This window comes from Bubalus bubalis, chromosome 9 (genome assembly GCF_019923935.1).
Source record: "Bubalus bubalis isolate 160015118507 breed Murrah chromosome 9, NDDB_SH_1, whole genome shotgun sequence".
NCBI lineage: Eukaryota > Metazoa > Chordata > Mammalia > Artiodactyla > Bovidae > Bubalus > Bubalus bubalis.
In genome coordinates this window covers 37,128,602-37,147,075 of record NC_059165.1, presented here as the reverse complement: position 1 = coordinate 37,147,075, position 18,474 = coordinate 37,128,602, and the positions used below count along the sequence as shown (strand labels likewise).

Below are 18,474 nucleotides of genomic sequence, written 5' to 3'. Positions count from 1 at the left end.
CCCTGGCTCCTACTCAATGTCAACACTGCAGAATTAACTGAGTTTACTCCACCTTTTTCAACCTGCTGTTCCTAGAATGAATAAATTCACAGGAGCTTTGTGCTATTTATTAGATAAATGAGCTGCATACTTTAATCTTGCTTTTCATCATTTCTCTTTGCACTCTGCTTTCTTTGTTATGTTGTTAATCAACTTCTATAAACTGTGAAAATAGAAGAAGAGGCAAATGGTATAGAAAAAAATCAGAGGAATGTCAGAATGAAGGAGAGAGATAATTTAAGAAATGTTTCAGAGATAGAAAAGTCCTTTGGATAGCTGAGAGAAACGACTGTCAAGATTCTCCTGATTGTTACTAAATGAAGAAATTGAGATCAAGGGGGCTTGTTCTAATCTACAATTAATGTCAGAGATAGACCTAAAACAACCCAGATGTTGTGACTTCCAGCTGTCAGTCACTTATCTCTTAAAAACTTCCAATAGGTTCTTTCTCTCTCTGTCTCCCTCAGACTTTGTGTGTGTGTGTGTGTGTGTGTGTGTGTTTTCATGTTACACAGTGAGGTGACAAAATGATAGGCTCCTTATTTTTGTGCATCTTCATACGGGGATCTGTATATGGACATGGAGAATGAGGTTGGACATGAAAAAATAAGTAAAACAATGAAAACAAACAGAATATCCATTTAAATCTTCTTTCAATAATGAAATTCCTTGTTATTGTAAACTTTCAAATTTCACTTTGAGAAAAGATCTGAATTTACCTCCCTGTGCTCACCTAAAAAAGAAAAAAAAGTAGCATGTCTCTGATATTTTATCAAATGATGGTTCTTGCATTACTTTTTTTTTTAATATTTTTTGTTGTGGACTATTTTTAAAGTCTTTATTGAATTTATTACAAAATTGTTCATGTTTTATGTTGTGTTTTTTTGTTTTTTTTTTTTTTTGGCTGCAAGACATGTGGTATCTTAACTCCCCAACTAGGGGTCAAACTTGCACCCCCTGCATTGGAAGGCAAAGTCTTAACCACTGGACAGCCAAAGACATCCCAAGTGTGTCTTGCATTATTTTAACTTTAACAGATATGTTTTCTACTTATCACTTTATTCTAATATCCCCACATTTCCCCATCTATCACTTTCTCCAGTTATGTTAGCGTATTTTTTTTTTTTTCCGCCTATTCCTTGAACATGCTAAGGTCTTTTTCACTTGCTCTTCCTATTAGCTGATATGTTTTTTCCCCACATTTTCACTCATTTGCCTATTTCTCTCTATTCAGACCCAGTTCGTACATCCACTACTACTCAGTTGAATTAACCTCCCTCAGGTAGTTACTCTGTCTCATAAGATCATTATAAAACAATTATCTTAGAGATGTGTTTGTTCCTTTTGACGTTATGTCTCTTCCACTAGACTGCAAGCTCCATGTGAAAAGTCTTTCTCGGCCCACGTCACCACTGCAAGCCGGATCTAGCTGAGTAGCTGACACACTGAAGGTGTCACAGTCTCTGAGAGGCCACATCTTTTCCATATGTGTTCCAGAAAAAGAGAGAGAGAGAGTGAACAAGAGTGGTAGGTGAGGGTAAAAGCATTGTCTACATTACTGGCTGTAAGCTAGTATGAGAACCAAGTGCGTCAACTCACTGGAGAATTAGCTGACTCCTGTATCTCAGGCAACACCAGGCTAGCCTGATGAAAAAAATATGACAAGTGCAAGTGTTAGTCATTCAGTCATGTCTGACTCCTTGGCGACTCCATGGACTGTAGCCCACTAGGCTCCTCTGTCCATGGAATTCTCTGGGCCAGAATACTGGAGTGGGTTGCCATTCCCTCTCCAGAAGATCTTCTCAACCCAAAGATCAAACCTGGGTCTCCTGCATTGCAGGCAGATTCTTGACAGTCTGAGCCACCAAGGAAGGTCACAAAAGAATGTACCCCTGGAAAATCAGGCCAGATTCCTTGGAAGGAGCTAAACTAAGGCTGGCCAGTTTATTCTCTTCAATTATTCTAATCAAATAAGGTCACTATCCTCCCAGCAGATCAGTATGTAGAGAGACAGAGAGAAGCCAATAGGTACATGAACTGACTTCTTTTCATATGAAAGCGAATACCTAGAGTGAGAGTTCACTACTCCCTAAATACTAATCAATAAATATTCTTGGAATGAATTAATTTTATTTAGTTTTCATTATAGATGGCAAAAGGAGATACTGTAAGGTTAAAAAGGAGTTTTCCTGTTTTTTTTTTTTTTTTTAAGGCAGGTGTCCTGTTTTCTAGAGCAGTTTTTTTTTTTTTTTTTTTTTTTCATTCAACATCATAAAGTATTTCCAGGTTAGGAGCTACTTGGTGACTTTTGAAAGCTACAGGAACTAATGATGAATTATGAACAAAAGAAGACAAACATGTCCCAAAATTTCAACAGAGAAAATGAAACCAGTGTTTATATTCTGGGCACCCATCAGACTGGGCCCTGAGAGCTGGTTTCCTCTGCTCATCGGCTGCTCATTTTCAGCGAGTCTCCATTACTAAAAGGAGACAAACCACCAGCGGAAACTAATCTGTCCTCATTCAATTAAACTGCAAAGCAATTACTTTTTTTTTCCCCCTAAGAAAGTGCAATTAGTCCCCTTTGAAAATTTATTCCAGCTCCAGGAGAAAAGCAGAACCTCTGAAAACGTATGTTGAAAGCAAAAAATGTTTTGAAGCAATTCTCGTCACCCTTTCTTACCCATCTGCAGCTTTAGTTTCCATCTTTTGGCCCAGCCGCCATTTGTTTGGTTTTTGGTGCCTTCCTAAGATAATTTCCTGAATGATTGCCTTTTCCAACAGGGACTTTTTCTCACAGTTCTGAGGCATTCAGGTTAAGATCCGAGAATGCATAGAAGCGGCGTGGTAGCTGGGAAGGCAGTCTGTGCGTGGGGGATGGAGCTCTGATTCATGGCTCTTTGCCTTGTGGCTCTGGGCAACCTAGCTTGCCTTTCTGGGTTTCAGTTTCCTTATTTTTATTTTTTAATTTATATTTGGCTGTCCTGGGTCTTCGTTGCTGAGAGGGCTTTTCTCTAGTGGCAGCGAGGTGAGCAGGGGCTATTCTCTAGTTGCAGGACACGAGCTTCTCATTGCAGTGGCTTGTCTTGTTGCAGAGCATGGGCTCTAGGGTGCGTGGGCAGTGCTTTCTGGACTCTAGAGCACAGGCTCAGTAGTTGTGGCACATGGGCTTAGTTGCTCCATGGTGTGTGGGATCTTCCTGCACCAGGGATTGAACCCCAATCTCCTGCACTGGCAGGTGGATTATTTACCACTGAGCCACCAGGGAAGCCCTCCTTGTTTTCAATTTGAGGTATTTGGTTTCATATAGGTGTTTTCATAGAACATTTTTAAAAATTCCCATCAAACTCCTAAATGAAAACTCACAATAACTTACAACTTCTCCATTAAAGTAGAAACGGGAAGTGGTGTCAGAGAAAAAGCCAGGTCTCTCATTATCCTCATGGTATATAAGGGACAAGGCACTGAACTAGACAGTCTCTAAGTTTCTCTTCACACCTAGTAACTGACTGTTTCTGGTCCAGGAGTATTGTATGAACACGCCACTCAAGGTGGCTGTTTTCTTGCTCTCTGTACATCCCTGCTCAGTCAGTCCTGCTTCGCCTACAGCTGCTCACATGATGGTTCTTCCTACATACTTGCCCCTGCCCCAGCTGGTGACTGTTGTAACCTTTAGATTAGAACATCTCCACATGATGGCTTATCAAAGAGGAATAGGGGCATGGCCTTCTGCTAGTTTCCCTGGTCATGGATGAGCCCACCTGACAGCAATTCCCCCATAACAGATAACCTTCCACTCCTCTCTGCAGTGAAAACTGGGAGTGAAGACTGAGGCTGCATCCTGCCTGCATCTGCTGCACACAATGGAGTGTTGCTCCAGGACCTTGCATCAGACATGTAAGTTACTCCATCTTTTAAACCACGGATGTCTCTGTCACTGACTCGGGGCTCTTTCTTGGGTCTTGAAGTTAGCCAAGTATAGGGCTTAGGGCTTGTAGGACTCATGGTGCAGCCTAGCAGTTGGCAGAGCACCCAAGAGACTGAGGTGGCTCCAGTGAGTGCCACGATGTCAGGAAGTAAAGATAGGGGATGGAAATTTGTGGGGCCGTCCACTAACATGTGGGACCTGAAAATTGCAGGCAATAATCCCGGGCCCTTGGATGAATGTAGCACTTGAAAGTTGCAGGTTTAATCCTGGGGTGCCTGTCCACTAACAGGTGGGGCCTGAAAGTTCCAGAGGCTATCCCCAAAGCTGCAGGGGAAACTCGGATGGCCTGCACTAGTCTGTGGGGCTCTGTGGTGGCTGTCCTTGATGAACAGAGGCTACTAAGGGGGTACAGAGAAATAGCAGATACCCCTAAGGCTGCTGGGGAGATATTGGCTGCCTTTTCAGTGGTAGGGTAGGGTGGTGGGGCAGAGAGGTGGGGAAGGGACCACAGCTGTTGCTTTTTGTATTAAGAAAGGCCACAGAGGCTGAGCTGGCAGTCCAGGTGAAGTAAGCTAACATGAATGCTGATTCTGGTTCCTCTAAAAGTGAAGCGTGTGAGTGAATAATTTGTATTATTATCTATTACTGTTATTTGTTGAAACTGAATCCACTATTTAGAAATTGAAAAAAAAAAAATCCCTGGAAAAGGACAAGATGGGGCTCTTTTGACATTATAAAACTGTTTGTTTGTTTGTTTTTGCATATGCCCTTAGCTTTCTAGAAGGAACTGGTATTTCTCTTTTTGCGACTTTGAGTTATAAATGATCTATGTGGGTTCTCTGTCCCAAATGAATTTTAGGTTCATGTGATCTGGGAAATATCAGTACTGAATTGATACCTGGTATTGAAGCTACTTGGGGCTTCCCTGGTGGCTCAGAGGTGAAGAATCTGCCTGCCAAATCAGGAGACCCTGTTTCGATCCCTGGATTGGCAAGATCCCCTGGAGAAGGAAGTGGCAACCCACTCTAGTATTCTTGTCTGGGAAATCCCCTGGACAGAGGAGCCTGGCTACAGTCTATGGGGTCACAAAGAGTGAGACAGGACTGAGCTTGAGCATGAAGATGTTTAAGGGTTCTGATTATATTTAATCATAATTCTTGTTATTGTAACCCAGTTGCTTTATTGATTACATTGTAATCAGGTGTTTAACTGTGCTTTTTAGTCTTTTGTCATTTATAGACAGTTGTTATAGCACCCTGAAACTTTTGCAAAGGTGCTTCATCTTTAAGAAGATTCATAGGAAGGGACTTTTGATAGGTACAGGTCTGTGATAAATTTCAGATTATACCACTGAACTGGGTAAGAAATTAGAGAATACTAAGGGAAAACTGGGTGACTTCATGAAAAGTTAAATGGGTTGGTTACTGGGTTAACAGGTGGATATGCTGTAATTTTGGGTTTGTCTGGAATATTACTGGGTTTGATCTGTGTTTTCCAGATACAAAGAAATCTTTCCTCTCAAGTTAGTTATGACTTACAACAATTGGGTAAGCATACTTGTGGGTAGAATTGAAAGGTTTTTCTTTTGTCTCTGCCTGGTCCCTCCAGAAACTGGAGACTCTTGGGTTCCTAAAAGCCTTATCAGGTGAATGGGAAACACTGCCTCCTGGCAAGAGTATGGTCTGCAGTATAGCCTACTGTAGTGTGGTCTGTAGTAAGGTCTACAGGTGCCGGATAAACCTAGGTTTGTGTTCAAGGATCTGAATGAGCCTTGAAAAGGTGTTTCATCTCTCTGTGCAGATAGTTTTGTCTTTTGCAAAATGAAAGAAATAAAAATTTCTCTGTGCTTTTGAATATTAGCACACTTTATTTGAGACCTTTTTCTCTCCACAGTGTCTTATAATTCTCTCTGGAAAAGTAGATACAAAGCTCCCTCATCTCAGTAACTACTTCATATGACTATTCCAGAGCATAGATATTACCATTCACCTTACTATTGAACTTTAGGGCATAACCTATTTTGTGTGCTGAAAATAATATTGAAATAAATATTCTTCTCTGTGTCTCCTTCCACATGTGCAAATGAATATCTGGGTTGTGAATCTAAAGTAGAATCATACTCAATATATTCCATTCTAAAGTAGAATCATACTCAATATATTCCATTTTAGTAGGTAATCCACAATTACTGTTCAAAGTTAATTTGCTAATTTATAATCCCAGCAATCCATTACCATTTTTGCTACAACTCTGCCACTGTTTAAATTCATTTTGCTTTTTAAATTTGGGAAATTTATAAATTTTATCCTAATTTTCACCTTTTTTTCTAAACTAGTACAGAACCTAAGACATACTAGTTGCTTAATAAACAGTTATTAACTGAACAAATCTGTTATTTTGCTTATATCAGAGAAGAATATAATAAAGTATAATATAACTAGTATTTTTTTCTTGACATGTTAAGCAATTACTTAAAGTTAAGAATTTACAATTATGGATAAGCTAGGAGTTAATGTTAATAATAGTAAAGTTTAGAAGTCAGGTCTAATATGAGATTTAGTTTCATACTGAGATGAGCAATTAATTTGAAGTTGGACAGATCTGAGTTTGAATCTCAATTTTCCCCCTACTAGCTGTTTTGCCATGGGAATTTTACTTTACCACAGTTTCTAATTTCTAGAGTAAACTTTGCATGCTTTATTTTTTGGACTTAGAAAAACATGTGATTCATATACAATAAAAATAAGATGGCTAATTTATCCCATTACAGCTACTAGGTATTACTGGGCAGACATATACAACATGCCCATGTGGTGATTTATCCTATAAACTTTTTATGGTTTTCTTTCCAAAGCTCTATGAGACAGATATCTACATGTCTATTTGTATTTGGCAGAATTTGGACTCAAAGTCAGCTTTCTTTTTTACTTGTATAATATACAAATTAAAAATGGATACATTTCTAAGAATGAAATAATTGTATTTTCACTCTGTCACTTCTCCAGCAGTAATGGAAAAGGCCAGATCTATGACAGCTGCTTAATAACTTTTTGACAAACTTAGCCTCAAATTCTGACTGCAGAATGAATTGTGGTCTACAATTTAAATAAGGAAATGAAAAAGTTTAGCATGTGTTTATATATCTATTGTCTGAAAAAAAGACCTAGATAGACTTGTGGGCTGGAGATGGAGCAAAACAATTAAAGTGTTATTTACTTAATTATTTTTAATTCCACAAATAAGACACCGGACATCTGGCATTTGACAAGGGAGAATTTCATTCACTTAACTTTTGGGAAATAGTAGGGGCTGGATGAACCTTTAAAAAGATGAAGCCAATATTCTGCATAAATAAAATAATGCACTCACTAACTCAAACCAGCATCCAACACTGAGTCTCACTAGCCAAAATATTGGAGTCACCTTTCAAGTGGTTTCGTCAAACAAAGAGTATTAAATTAAAACCAATAAAAACCAAAATCCCCTAAGACAACGAAACTGGGTTCTAGTGCATGACTGACCTTTCTTGATTCTTCAAGTTTTCCAGGATTCCTCGTTTTCCAAATCACATTTACCTACAGGCCCCTAAGCCTTTTTCTTCAACTCTCTGGACACACGGGGTGTTTGACCGTGGCTGGCACTGCCTCCTCCTCATTGTGATTTTCTGAGTACTATCCGTGTGTGATTATGCTTGCCCTGGCTGCTGTCACTTACCTCTCTGACACCTTCCCCTGCTATCCATCTCGACTGGGGATGCTGCTTCAGTTATAAATGTTATGATCCCAAATCACCTTAAATAGTACTTTGGTTTATATTTCTCCTCTTGTAATTCTATTTTGTGCATGAATGCTCAGTTCAATTCAGTTTAGTCGCTCAGTCGTGTCTGACTCTTTGCGATCCCATGAACCACAGCACGCCAGGCCTCCCTGTCCATCACCAACTCCCGGAGTTCACCCAAACCCATGTCCATCGAGTCGGTGATGCCATCCAACCATCTCATGCTCTGTCGTCCCCTTCTCCTCCTGCCCCCAATCCCTCCCAGCATCAGAGTCTTTGCCAATGAGTCAACCCTTCCCATGAGGTGGCCAAAGTTTTGGAGTTTCAGCTTCAACATCCCTCCAATGAACACCCAGGGCTGATCTCCTTTAGAATGGACTGGTTGGATCTCCTTGCAGTCCAAGGGACTCTCAAGAGTCTTCTCCAGTTCCACAGTTCAAAAGCATCAATTCTTCTATGCTCAGCTTTCTTTGTAGTCCAACTCTTACATCCATACATGACCACTGGAAAAACCATAGCCTTGACTAGACAGACCTTTGTTGGCAAAGTAATGTTGCACCAGCCTCAAGCTTCCTGTATCCTGCATCAAACCTGGACTGGCGATTCGTTTCACATATTATCTTATACATGTTTCAATGCCATTCTCCTAAATCACTGCCCCCCCCCACAGAGTCCAAAAGACTGTTCTATACATCTGTGTCTCTTTTGCTGTCTCACATACAGGGTTATCGTTACCCTCTTTCTAAATTCCATATATATGCATTAGTATACTGTATTGGTGTTTTTCTTTCTGGCTTACTTCACTCTGTATAATAGACTCCAGTTTCATCCACCTCATTAGAACTGATTCGAATGTATTCTTTTTAATGGCTGAGTAATACTCCATTGTGTATATGTACCACAGCTTTCTTATCCATTTGTCTGCTGATGGACATCTAGGTTGCTTCCATGTCCTGGAAACAGTGCTGCGATGAACAATGGGGTACACGTGTCTCTTTCAATTCTGGTTTCCTTGGTGTGTATGCCCAGCAGTGGGATTGCGGGGTCATATGGCAGTTCTATTTCCAGTTTTTTAAGGAATCTCCACACTGTTCTCTATAGTGGCTGTACTAGTTTGCATTCCCACCAACAGTGTAAGAGGGTTCCCTTTTCTCCACATCCTCTCCAGCATTTATGGAGCAAGCATCTTTAAATTTCATGGCTGCAGTCACCATCCACAGTGATTTTGGAGCCCAGAAAAATAAAGTCAGCCTCTCTTTCCCCATCTATTTGCCATGAAGTGATGGGATCAGATGCCATGATCTTAGTTTTTGGAATGTTGAGCTTCAAGGCCAACTTTTTCACACTCCTATTTCACTTTCATCAAAGTGCTCTTTAGTTCTTCTTCACTTTCTGCCATAAGAGTGGTGTCATCTGCATATCAGGTTATTGATATTTCTCCCGGCAATCTTGATTCCAGCTTGTGCTTCCTGCAGCCCAGCATTTCTCATGATGTATTCTGCATATAAGTTAAACAAGCAGGGTGACAATATACAGCCTTGACATACTCCTTTTCCTATTTGGAACCAGTCAGTTGTTCCATGTCCAGTTCTAACTCTTGCTTCCTGACCTGCATACAGTTTTCTCAAGGGGCAGGTCAGATGGTCTGGTATTCCCATCTCTTTCAGAATTGTGTCCAACTCTGAGCAACCCAATGGACTGTAGCCTGCCAGGCTTCTCTGTCCATGGGATTTTCTACAAAAGAATACTGGAGTGGGTTGCCATTTCCTCCTCCAGTGGATCTTCCTGGTGCAGGGATTGAACCCATATCTCCTGAGTCTCCTACATTGGCAACAGGATTCATCACTACCATGCCACCTGGGAATCCTAGCCTTATTTTACTACCTATTATTTTATTACATTCACACTCTGAAATAAGGAAGAGAAATCTTAACATTAACTATTTATCTAGCTTAGATCACATTGCATCGTTTTCTATGTGTGCAGTGTTACTTTGCCTCATCTTTTCATTTTATGTACCATTCTTTAGGGTATTGTTATCTCAGGACTACATTGTCACTATAATTGCTTGTTTAACTTATTATTTCTAGTCTTTTCCTTCCATACAATATTCTAAACATCTTGAAATTCCTAAAGTAAGTCCTCAGATGTATTTTGTGAAAAATCTCCATCCTGCCAAATGCAGGAAACAATCCTATTTATCTTCAGGTCCTTTATTCTCAGGCCTTATTAACGATCATTGTTCCTGTATAAACCCTCAAAGCTAGTCTAGCTGTCCTTTCTTCACTCCCACCGCACTCTTTTCATCCCCACCTTTGCAAATCCTCATGCCCTCATACGGAATTTTAAAAAAAGAAGCAACCCACAAACTATATACAAAAGAAGAAAGTACACAAGAATGTAAAGAACAGATTATCTGGAGGAAATGGGCTTATATGCGATGTTTTATCTCTTTTTCTGCATTTCTCTACTATCCACACAGTCTTTAATGAGAAAGCATCAGTTTTATAATTCAGAGAAGCAAAGACAATCATTTTCCTATCTCAGTATTTATTCACTTCTTCCTTTTCAGTATTAGAATTCTTTTTTTTTAAACTATGAACAAACATCTTGCTGCACAGAACAAATGAGTGTATCTCCCTGTCAGTCTTACCTTTATGCATGGTCATATGACTTAGCTATTGCCAAGGAAGTGTAAGGGAAAGCATTGTATGACATTTTCAGAAAGCTCTTTAGGTGTTAACTTCAGCTGGGAAAAACGCAGCTGTTTTTTTCCCATGTTCCTTTGACAAGCAACGAATTTCTAGACTCCCAACAGCCAACTTGGAATGTGAGGTGAGCTTAAATAAAAAGAGAAGCTGCGTGCTGGAATGTTCAAACAGAGCCATCAGAACCTGGAGTCCTGAATCACAGTGTAGAGGTTTCTTACTTGTCCTGGCTTGTCTTCCTCCGGAGTTCTTTTATGTGTGAGAGAGAAAAAGTCCATCTTGCTAACATGGTTGTTGCTGTAATTTTGTTGTTGCTTGTAGTTTATGCAGATAAACCTAAACTTAACTAAAGTCCAGAGGTAGAAAATATACCAAAGTTTAATCATTTAAAATAATAAATGATCTCATAAATACACTCAAATTATTCCAATAAATTGTTTTTGAAAGATAAATAACTAATTACATGGTCTTGAGAGTCCTGGGTTTAAATATCAGATCCATCTTTTATAGTGATATGATTTATTGAACCTTACTGAATTCTCAGCATCATGATCAATAAAATGGGTTGTGCCGGAATACTAGAGTGGGTAGCCTTCCCCTTCTCCAGGGGATCTTTCCAACCCAGGGATGGAACTCAGGTCTCCAGCATTACAGGTGGATTCTTTACCAACTGAGCCACCAAGGAAGCCCATAGTGATATGATTTATTGAACCTTACTGAATTCTCAGCATCGTGATCAATAAAATGGGTTGTGCTGTCTCCTCAGTGATCTATACTTCCTGGTCTTTTTGTCCTTGGGTATTCTGCTTTTTGAGTGTGAGCTAAAATTATTGCTTCTCTTCTCTTCTAACGAATAGCATAATGCAGAAGTGATATAATGTCATTTCTGATACTAGGTTATAGAAGACTATGGTTTCTATCTCTCCCCCTCACCACTCTTCCTTTCCCTCTCTTTGCTCCTTGGCTCACTTCTATGGAGAAAACCAACCATCCTGTTGTGAGCTACAGTACAAACCCATTTTGTGTAACTATGAGTTGTGGCTGTCAGTTCAACATACAGTAAGAAATTAAAGCCTGAGAATCACATGAATGACCTTGGAAGTGGACCCTTTAGCACCAGTTAAGTTTGCAGCCCTGTTGACTGCTTGCTTGAAACCTCCTGTAAGAAGTTAAGTCAGAGGAACACAAGCTAAACTACTCCCAGATTTCTGACTCAGAGAAACTGTGAGAAAATAAATCTCTATTTTCATTCATTAAGTTTAAATATTAGTTATTTTTCAGAAAAAATACTTTTATTGTAATATACACAGGTATTTTATATTTTCATAAAAGGAAATAGTATGCTGGTTGTTTCTTTTATTAAGAATTTAAAGAAAACATCTTGAGAGTTTTCTCTCCCACTTACAGAGAATATTTTTCTGCTTATCCTTAATATCTAGACAAATAGAAATAAAATTTCCTAGGTATCCTCCAGTAGGTTATGGTCTAACACAGAGTAAGCATAACAAAATCTTGTTTAACTAGGCCATGCTATAGAGCATGGTTTCTCAAACTTAGCACTATTGACATTTTAGACCAAATAATTGAATAATTCTTTCCTGTGAAGGGCTTTTCTGTGAACTGTAGAATATTTAGCGACATTGCTGGGCAGTCTACCCACTGGATGCCAACAGTACATCCCCCGTGCAAAGGTGTGACAATCACAATTGTCTCTAGATGTGGTCAGATATTTCCAGAAGGACAAAATTGTCCTGATTGAGAACCACTAATACAGGAAGAGATTTCAGGCAGTTCCTTATAGTCCCATATATGTGTACAATCTGAGGGTTTCTACTCTCAAACTACCACCTGCCCTCTAGATATCTCAAGTTCCCCTGCTTGTTTTATCATAACTTTTTTTTCCCCTGGCCTCCTTTGTTTCCACTGATGTTTTTAGCATTCTGCATTCTTGACAAAAGGAAGGGCCTTAAAAAAAAAAAAAAAAGAATGGCCTTTTTTTGCGAGGAATAATTTGAAAAGGGTGTGACAGACATATATTCTTACTGCTAATGAGGACTAAGAGGTCTTATGTGGATTGTGACCTCCATATGAACATTTGATGGTGCTCACTGATGTCCATAGGTGTGCCACAGATGCCCATTGGCTCCTGGGACAGTCAGTCATTCCATGTCCCTGCACAATCTGTGTTATCTTTGTATAGGGTCCCACAAAACTCTCTAACCTTATTGAGTGCCATTTTTACACTTTAAGGGTGAGATCAGATTTGATTGTCTTCATTTTATTTCAACTATATTTTTATGGTATAGACTCCTTTCAAAGCCCTAGCCTTTTGAATTCTAAATTAGCAAGCCCATATAAAAGAAATTTTATTTTCAAAGTAAAATTCTCTCCAAAAAGTTTCAAGAGTTGGCTTTATTGTTTGTGTTACTTTTTCTTCCTGTGCCTTTGACTCATCACTCTGATCTATTTTAATGTGACAAGCTACGTAAAAAGACGAGGGTGGGGAGAGTTGATAGGGAAACATATCTCTGACTGTTACCATATCAAAATATTGCTCCACTAGAGTGTAACTGTTGGAGGTAATCTTTCCCTATCAACTCCCACAGCCCCTTTTTACATAACTCCCATGGACAGAGGAGCCTGGTGGGCTATAGTCTATGGGGTCGCAAAAGAGTCAGACACGATTTAGCAAATTAACAACAACAAAAATAAACTTAAATTATTTCAGTGTATTGTGACAAGTAGAATAGTTATGCTACATGTCCATGAAGCCATGGATCTGTGATTCTAGAGGCCATTACAGAAGGTCTGATTCATAACTGCCTAGAAAATTTGTTAATATATCTTTTTTAATATCTAGGCATAGAGATAGACATTCCCTCTTGAATTTGGTCCAAGACCTCTGGTCTTTCTCCCATCCTCCTTTGTTCTAGATTCTTCAAGACAAAACCACTTACCCCCCAGCCACCCACCCAAAGAAAGCAGGCAACACTTTCCTACCCATTGTGTAAAACTAACAAAACAAAACAGCTTTGGTGAAGTTGTAATCCTCTTTATGTACAGGCTGTAGGGGAAGGCTCAGAACATAAAGGTCTTACCAATCTGTGCTAAGTGCTGTGAGAACATGGAGCAGGATGATTTCCATCTGTCTGTGGATGTGGGGAGGGCCAAGGGCAGGTGAGGAAATTATATATGGATGAAGTAACAATATGTGAAATCTTGAAAAGTGGTTTCCTGAAGGAGAGAAGATGAATTGTAAAAATGTGATTTTGTTTTCTTTTCCCTTAACTGTTTGAATCCATATTTTATTCCCATTGCTATATTACTTTATACAATTTGTGGTTCTGTGTAGTTGTCTGTACATTGTCTCTTCAATTATATTTTCTTGAGGGTAAAACCAGGTATTATGCATGAATCATAACAGAGTTGTTAATTGTGGACTTAATAAAGACTATTATTATTATTGTTTTTACTATTGATAAAAAGGTGATAAAAGTCCTGTCATCCCTCTGTCTCCCTTCCCCTCCATGAATCTATCCTATTATGCTAAATTCGGATCTTGCATGGCTAAATGGAGGCCTTCAAAATCTTCAGCCCCTAGAAGGGAAGTGTGGTAACTAACTCACAAGGCACTTCTTTGCTTCCGTGGAGCTTGGAATAGAAGTCCGGGGGAGGGAAACTCCACAAATGATCACAGATGTATTATTTGCAGATTAGCTAACATATGGCATGTTTAATTGCAGTTCTAAAACAACAGTGAGATGAAAAGTGACGGTTCATTTTTAAAGTTTCAAGTTAGAGAGTCTTTTAAACATCATTTGAAAATGTCAGTGGTTTGGTGGACTACCCAAACTACCTAAAGCATTTTTCATTGTTTAAAGATTGAATTGGAAATTCTAAAATTGTTAAAGGTTTAAGGGGAAAAGGATTGTAAAAAAATGTGTTGGACATTTAGGTTGTCTCCATGGCCTGGCTGTTGTAAATACTGCTGCGGTGAGCACTGGTGTACATGTGTGCTTTTGAATTATGGTTTTCTCAGGGTTTATGTCCAGCAGTGGGATTGCTGGATCATATGACATTTCTATTGTTAGCTTTTTAAGGAACCTTTATCCACAGTGGCTGTGTCAATTTACATTCCCATCAACAGTGTAGGATACCCACTCCATACCATCTCCAGCATTTATTGTTTGTAGACTTTTGGTGATGGCCATTCTTACTAGTATGAGGTGAAACCTCATTGTAGTTTTGATTTGCATTTCTCTAATAACTGGCATGTGGATGCCAGTGTCTTAATAACACACTGAAACCATACTCACAACCATACTCACAGAAAACTAGTCAATCTAATCACACTAGGACCACGGCCTTGTCTAACTCAATGAAACTAAGCCATGCCCATGGGGTCATGGTGGAGAGATCTGACAGAATGTGGTCCACTGGAGAAGGGAATGGCAAACCACTTCAGTATTCTTGCCTTGAGAACCCCATGAACAGTATGAAAAGGCAAAATGATAGGATACTGAAAGAGAAGCTCCCCAGGTCAGTAGGTACCCAATATGCTACTGGAGATCAGTGGAGAAATAACTCCAGAAAGAATGAAGGGATGGAGCCAAAGCAAAAACAATACCCGGCTGTGGATATGACTGGTGATAGAAGCAAGGTCCGATGCTTTAAGACCAATATTGCATAGGAACCTGGAATGTTAGGTCCATGAATCAAGGCAAATTGGAAGTGGTCAAACGAGATGGCAAGAGTGAATATCGACATTTTAGGAATCAGCGAACTGAAATGGACTGGAATGGGTGAATTTAACTCAGATGACCATTACATCTACTACTGTGGGCAGGAATCCCTCAGAAGAAATGGAGTGGCCATCATGGTCAACAAAAGAGTCCAAAATGCAGTACTTGGATGCAATCTCAAAAATGACAGAATGATCTCTGTTCGTTTCCAAGGCAAACCATTCAATATCACAGTAATCCAAGTCTATGCCCCAACCAGTAATGCTGAAGAAGCTGAAGTTGAACGGTTCTATGAAGACCTACAAGACCTTTTAGAACTAACACCCAAAAAAGATGTCCTTTTCATTATAGGGGACTGGAATGCAAAAGTAGGAAGTCAAGAAACACCTGGAGTAACAGGCAAATTTGGCCTTGGAATATGGAATGAAGCAGGGCAAAGACTAATAGAGTTTTGCCAAGAAAATGCACTGGTCATAACAAACACCCTCTTCCAACAACACAAGAGAAGACTATACATGGACATCACCAGATGGTCAACACCGAAATCAGATTGATTATATTCTTTGCAGCCAAAGATGGAGAAGCTCTATACAGTCAGCAAAAACAAGGCCAGGAGCTGACTGTGGCTCAGACCATGTACTCCTTATTGCCAAATTCAGACTTAAATTTAGGAAAGTAGGGAAAACCACTAGACCATTCAAGTATGACCTCAATCAAATCCCTTATGATTATACAGTGGAAGTGAGAAATAGATTTAAGGGCCTAGATCTGATAGATAGAGTGCCTGATGAAAAATGGAATGAGGTTCCTGACATTGTACAGGAGACAGGGATCAAGACCATCCCCATGGAAAAGAAATGCAAAAAAGCAAAATGGCTGTCTGGGGAGGCCTTACAAATAGCTGTGAAGAGAAGAGAAGCGAAAAGCAAAGGAGAAAAGGAAAGATATAAACATCTGAATGCAGAGTTCCAAAGAATAGCAAAAAGAGATAAGAAAGCCTTCTTCAGTGATCAATGCAAAGAAATAGAGGAAAAAAACAGAATGGGAAAGACTAGAGATCTCTTCAAGAAAAGCAGAGATACCAAAGGAACATTTCATGCAAAGATGGGCTCGATAAAGGATAGAAATGGTATGGACCTAATAGAAGCGGAAGATATTAAGAAGAGATGGCAAGAATGCACAGAAGAACTGTAGAAAAAAGATCTTCATGACCCAGATAATCACAATGGTGTGATCACTGACCTAGAGCTAGACATCCTGGAATGTAAAGTCAAGCGGGCCTTAGAAAGCATCACTATGAACAAAGCTAGTGGAGGTGATGGAATTCCAGTTGAGCTATTCCAAATCCTGAAAGATGATGCTGTGAAAGTGCTGGACTCAATATGCCAGCAAATTTGGAAAACTCAGCAGTGGCCACAGGACTGGAAAAGGTCAGTTTTCATTCTAATCCCAAAGAAAGGCAATACCAAAGAGTGCTCAAACTACTGCACAATTGCACTCACCTCACACGCTAGTAAAGTAATGCTCAAAATTCTCCAAGCCAGGCTTCAGCAATACGTGAACTGTGAACTTCCTGATGTTCAAGCTGGTTTTAGAAAAGGTAGAGGAACCAGAGATCAAATTGCCAACATCTGCTGGATCATCAAAAAAGCAAGAGAGTTCCAGAAAAACATCTATTTCTGCTTTATTGACTATGCCAAAGCCTTTGACTGTGTAGATCACAATAAACTGGAAAATTCTGAAAGAGATGGCAATACTAGACCACCTGATCTGCCTCTTGAGAAATTTGTATGCAGGTCAGGAAGCAAAGGTTAGAACTGGACATGGAACAACAGACTGGTTCCAAATAGGAAAAAGAGTTCGTCAAAGCTGTATATTGTCACCCTGTTTATTTAACTTATATGCAGAGTACATCATGAGAAATGCCTGGCTGGAAGGAGCACAAGCTGGAATCCAGATTGCCAGGAGAAATATCAATAACCTCAGATATGCAGATGACACCACCCTTATGGCAGAAAGTGAAGAGGAACTAAAGAGCCTTTGATGAAAGTGAAAGTGGAGAGTGAAAAAGTTGGCTTAAAGCTCAACATTCCGAAAACTAAGATCATGGCATCCGGTCCCATCACTTCATGGGAAATAGATAGGGAAACAGTGGAAACAGTGTCAGACTTTATTTTTCTGGGCTCCAAAATCACTACAGATGGTGACTGCAGCCATGAAATTAAAAGAGCTTACTCCTTGGAAGGAAAGTTATTACCAACCTAGATAGCATATTCAAAAGCAGAGACATTGCCAACAAAGGTCTGTCTAGTCAAGGCTATGGTTTTTCCTGTGGTCATGTATGGATGTGAGAGTTGGACTGTGAAGAAGGCTGAATGCCGAAGAATTGATGCCTTTGAACTGTGGCATTGGAGAAGACTCCTGAGAGTTCCTTGGACTGCGAGGAGATCCAACCAGTCCATTCTGAAGGAGATCAGCCCTGGGATTTCTTTGGAAGGAATGATGCTAAAGCTGAAACTCCAGTACTTTGGCCACCTCATGCGAAGAGATGACTCATTGGAAAAGACTCTGATGCTGGGGGGGCATTGAGGGCAAGAGGAGAAGGGGACAACAGAGGATGAGTTGGCTGGATGGCATCACTGACTCAATGGACATGAGTCTGAGTGAACTCCGGGAGTTGGTGATGGACAGGGAGGCCTGGCGTGCTGCAATTCATGGGGTCACAAAGAGTCGGACTCGACTTAGTGACTGATCTGATCATATCTGAATAACTGGCAATATTGAGAATTTTTCATGTTCCTCCTGGTCATCTATGTCTTCTTTAGGAGTGAGATCTGAGACTAACACAACATTGTGACTTTACCATGTGAAAAGTGAATACTTTTTTTATTGGCTTATAATTGCTTTACAATCATCTTCTCCTCTTTCCCCTCCTTCATTTTAAGAAAATCACAGCATGAAATTGATAATTTTCCTTTCTATTCATCTTGAACAATGTAAAGAAGAATGGAAATTGAAAAAAAAAATGAACACTAGAAATTTAGAAAAGTGTTATTCAGAATCCACTTTCATATCGGGTGTTTGAACAGGGAAGAGAAGTCCATGCTGAAAGATAGACCTTACTCTGATTCATTATAATTACAGTTAGGCAGGCATTTCTGGACTTTTTACACAGAGTCAACAAAAAGTTTCACATGATCCCTATGCCTCAGTTCAGTTCAGTTCAGTCACTCAGTCATGTCCGACTCTTTGTGACCCCATGAATTTGCAGCATGCCAGG

The 18,474-nt window shown here is 39.7% G+C and overlaps 1 protein-coding gene across 1 annotated transcript in view; it reads left to right on the top strand.

The window, feature by feature from the left end:
• Nucleotides 1-2,717: 2,717 nt before the first annotated feature.
• Nucleotides 2,718-18,474, top strand: part of GABRG2 (gamma-aminobutyric acid type A receptor subunit gamma2) — a 204,628-nt gene continuing 188,871 nt past the window's right edge. The window contains exons 1-2 of the mRNA XM_044947360.2: nt 2,718-3,067; nt 3,849-3,936. The gene's annotated coding sequence lies outside the window, so the exon portion shown is untranslated. The remainder of the gene's footprint in view (nt 3,068-3,848; nt 3,937-18,474) is intronic.